This window comes from Montipora foliosa, chromosome 8 (assembly GCF_036669935.1).
Source record: "Montipora foliosa isolate CH-2021 chromosome 8, ASM3666993v2, whole genome shotgun sequence".
In the NCBI taxonomy this organism is placed as follows: domain Eukaryota; kingdom Metazoa; phylum Cnidaria; class Anthozoa; order Scleractinia; family Acroporidae; genus Montipora; species Montipora foliosa.
The window spans coordinates 13,074,392-13,079,391 of NC_090876.1; the positions used below are offsets into that span (position 1 = coordinate 13,074,392).

At 39.5% G+C, this 5,000-nt stretch overlaps 1 protein-coding gene across 3 annotated transcripts in view; it reads right to left on the minus strand.

Annotated features, from left to right (window-relative positions):
- LOC137967747 (serine/threonine-protein phosphatase 6 regulatory ankyrin repeat subunit C-like) overlaps nt 1-5,000 on the minus strand; it is a 193,769-nt gene that overhangs the window by 149,084 nt on the left and 39,685 nt on the right. The window lies entirely within an intron of this gene.

Consider the following 5,000-nt stretch of genomic DNA (forward strand, 5'->3'; position numbering starts at 1 on the left):
CCAAGCAACCCAAGCACCTCAAGCACCCCAAGCACCTCAAGCACCTCAAGCAACCCAAGCACCTCAAGCACCTCAAGTAACCTTAGCACCTCAAGCATCTCAAGCAACCCAAGCACCTCAAGTACTGTAACCTAAGCACCTCAAGCACCTCAAGCAACCCAAGCACCTCAAGCACCCCAAGCACCTCAAGCAACCCAAGAATCTCAAGCACCCCAAGCACCTCAAGCACCTCAAGCATCTCAAGCAACCAAAGCACCTCAAGCAATCTAAGCACCTCAAGCACCCCAAGCACCTCAAGCATCTCAAGCAACCAAAGCACCTCAAGCAATCTAAGCACTTCAAGCAACCCAAGCACCTCAAGCGTCTCAAGCAACCCAAGCATCTCAAGCACCTCAAGCAACCTAAGCACCTCAAGCAATGTAAGCACCTCAAGCGCCTCAAGCAACCCAAGCACCTCAAGCAATGTAAGCACCTCAAGCGCCTCAAGCAACCCAAGCACCTCAAGCAATCTAAGCACCTCAAGCACCCCAAGCATCGCAAGCATCCCAAGCAACCCAAGCATCTCAAGCACCTCAAGTAACCTAAGCACCTCAAGTAACCTAAGCACCTCAAGCAGCCCAAGCACCTCAAGCAATTTAAGCACTTCAAGCAAACCAAGGAATCCAAGTGCTTCAAGCAGTCCACGTGTCTAAGTAAGCTAAGCAAGATAAGTAAGGTACCGTAAACACCGGCATATAAGCCGCACCTTTTTGCTCAAAATTTTCTGATCAAATCAGATCTGCGAGAACATCTAGACAACATGCTGTAAATTTGCATAAATTAACAAGTTTAGCGAAAATTCTTAAGTCTGTATAGACCTGTGCAGCAAATTAATAAGAACTTCATAAAACAATACCACATTACGCATTGGTCATTGCTTTTGCGAGTATGGTGGCTCCTAAAAGAGCCGTTTTTCTTTGAGCTTACAAAATGATTAAACCTTCTTCGTTAAAAGATCTTTTAACCGGTTTAACATTGCCTTTCTTGAGCAGGTGAACTTCACTCGGCACGGAATCTCCATTCCACCACAAAGTTGTTTACAATGTTGACGATGGCCGCTCACTTCGACAGAAATCGATCCACCACGAGCGAAAATGCCTGGTTACTAAGCTAAAACGAACCGAAACGTTCGTCAGGTGTTGTTGCATGTAAATTCTAATGAGAAATGGACAAGAATGAAAAATACTGGACTAAAAATGCCAGAGAAAGATCAAATTTATGTCCTAGTCGGATTTTCATACTATTAGAGAGTCAAAATTATAGGTGAGAGTTTGAGTATTCTCTGGCAAAATAACACTAAAGTAGAATTGTTCTAAAACGCTCTTAGGTAGAAATTTCGATTTTCTCAATAGTTTGAATTTACTGGCAAAATTCTTTTTGACTTCAGATAGGTGTGGTGACCATGTTAGCCTATCGTCCACAGTTACACCGAGTAGCCTCGATTTGTTTACCAGTTTGACAAGGCAACCCCCGATGGTAACGAGTGGGGATAAGAGATAAATTTCCCTGACATCTTGCTCTATGAATAACTTTTACATGGCCAGCGGCCTAAGCCTAATTTCTTTAGAAAATCAGAAATAAAAACATATTTTGCTGGAGTAACATTTCTGATAAATTGCTCTTCCATTCTCAATGATACTATCAACTGTTTGAGAGGTGCAATAGTTACAATACTTTTGAGGTGGAAAAACAAATAGAATAAAATGACACGTACAGCAGAACATTCTTTGCAAGAACAATGATAAACACCATTTAAGTGCTCCTAGGGTCTAAAATTTTGTTTTCGAACATATAACGAACGAACAATGCTTCCACTGTTGCTTTACATTTTAATAATGTTAAGACATTTTAATCTCATAAGCAACAGATGTTTGTGCACATATATTCTGAAAATGTTGTACCAAATTCATTAATGAATCTATTCCAATTGAGGTACATGTTACAAATGGGTCCCATACCTAATAAATCTCTGCCATGAGAGTAAAAAAATTTACACTTCCCATTAGGAAGACAGTATATTGCTACTGTGTAAAGTTCAAGTGTTAACATATATGCATGATAATTATCCATGAGCAAAGAATCAAAGGCAGTTAACATTGATATAACATAAGGAAAGTCTGAAATTATAGGAAGTGCACTATTTAGCAAACCACTATAACTATCACTGTATGTCAACTGATAATTAATGTAGCTTAAGTTATAACCATAACAGGCAAATCTGTCAACAATAGGAGTCCCTGTTTGCATGATTGTGACAAAGCTGAATGCATATTATTCCCAATGTTTATAATTTGAACCAAGTCAGCTGAAGATGTTATTGGCTTCCTGAAATTTTAAACAAGAACCGACACAGACATTGCCACACGTTGTGTGCCTGCACTTGCCAGCCATACTTCAACATTACCTTGACTGTATGGTGCGGCAATAGTTTTAGTTGGATCCACAATTCCTGGACCTGGGTTGTTTGTACGCCATTTGCGAGTCGAATTAACTCAGGAATGTAAAAGCGATACAAATAGATCTTTGTAAAGCCGCAGATGATTAATTTGTTACATTTCATAAATGTAAACCAAACTTTTCAATACTGGCAAATAAATGACCTCTAAGTAAAACAAAAGTAAGACAAAACCAGAATTTCCCCTTGAAGCATCCTTCTGAAATTCCTTTGTCAGCAAATAAACAGAATGCATATCAACGACTACATTGTAGTCTGTATTGTTGAAAGAATTATCCATTTTGACTTGATCGCATGCCCATACTGACAATAACAGTAGTTCTAAGAGCAGTTCAGATTGCTAAAAGTCGGATCAGTTTTTCTCAGGTATAGACCAATTCGGCTAACTCAATGTTGTACCCAATTCAGATCCTTTGGGAATAAAACGTTTTGTTCCAAATATTTCCATATGAATGCTACATTATCATGCAAATGCAACATACAAAGATCCTTAACCCCGAGAGATTTGAATTGGGTACAACATTGCGTTAGCAGAATCGGTCTATTCTCAGTTTCGCTCAAAGCTGCTGTAAGGTTCTCAAAGATCACTAGGAGCTGAGATGACCGGCATGTTGATGGAGATCAGTTTGAGTGACCTTCATGTCGACCCCCGCTCTCGTGCAAAGTGTTTATTTGTAAAACAAATTAGAACGAATATATATAATTTTGTCTTTAATGTCAACAACTTACCTTTGGCTAAACAATCGAAAAAGATTTATTCTAACAGCCCGATCCGTACGACCCGGGGCGTACTCGACCGCGACTACAATCACAAAGTTTGAACAGTCAAGATGCGATGATTCGGGCGCGACCATGCACATCCAAGAGAAAATGATACATCTTAAGGGCTAGACTTTCAAAAGTCCTTCGTCTCGTGTAGATTCGCGTCTGAAAAATCACGCTTCGCTCGCCAAAACATTTTCTCCCGGGATTCTCGTGAGGTGGAATTGTGGCAAGTCTACTTAAAGGGGCTAGGTCACGCTATTTTAGGTAATTTTGTTTAATTTTGTTAATTATGAGCTCTAAACGTCAAATTGGCAGAGCAAGAGTCTTTCATTTGCAAAATCACGGCGACATAACAACTGAGAATGATTTTCAAGCTTTGTAAATGACATTTTGGTATAGACTGATATAAATTTGAAAAAAGGTGGGCCGACGTTTTTCAAATTTACCCAAATTCAATCCATTTCAATCCTCTCCAGTTTTGTCCATCTATGTCCCTTCTTGGCTTCCCTGTGTTTTGATAGAGTTCTTCTATAGTTTTGAACAGTTATTTTGATATTTTAGTTAATTCTATGACCATTCGATCAGTGCTGAAAATGCCTAAAATAGCGTAACCTAGCCCCTTTAAGGGCTTGAAACATGAGAGCAACCGGACCTACTGGATTTATTTATCAACGCTTACAGTAATATTCAGAGATTTCACTACGCAGAATCTTCAACTTCATCGATCATGAATACTGATGTCGTTAAACACAAGAACATTATTCCTGTGAGAATAACTTGACGCACAAAAGTTAATTCTCAACACTACACTAGCCGTCACGCTAGTTTCTCCAACTTGGTTGACGCGAGTGAACGATCATCGCACAACGCCCACTATACAAAATCAAATAATCTTTATTATACACTAAATTCAAGAAATGTAAACAATTTTAAGCAAATTGAAATCTGTCGACAAAAAGAATTGAAACTACGATTTGCCGTCTGGAATGCTCGGTCAATCGCAAAGAAAGCGGCCATAGTGTGTGATATTATACAATCTAATAAACTGGAAATCCTCGCAATCACTGAAAGTTGGCTTGGTAAAAATACCGACGACAGCAGCATTACCGAAATTTTAAATACGCTCAAGACCTATTCATTCGTGCATGTCCCAAGGGAAAGTGGCAAAGGCGGTGGTGTCGGTGTGTTTTACTCAAAACAACTTAGCATCACAATGAATTCGGACAATGTTTTCAAATCATTCGAGCACATTAACCTTAATGTTGTGTCAGGCAAACTCAACACGCGCCTTATCGTTATCTACAGGCCCCCACCATCGAAGAAAAATAAACTAACAACATCTATGTTCTTTACTGAATTCCACGATTTATTGGAACTAATGTCGCAGCACGAACAGCCACTACTCATTGCCGGTGACTTCAATTTTCATCTTGATGACACAACAAACTGTGATACCATTAAATTCATGGACATACTTGACTCTGTTAATTTATCTCAACATGTACTGGGTTCTACTCACCGGAAAGGCCATACATTAGATCTAATTATAACACAACACAACAGCAACTTGGACACAGATGTACGCATACTCAGTGACGTCTTTTCTGACCATCAAGTAGTTACATGTAAACTGAACTGTCCACGACCACCACTCTCTAAAATACCCCTCTCGTTCAGATCAACCAAGCAACTTAACGGCGATGTACTTATAGCCACCCTGAAAGAGTCATTAGCTAATCAA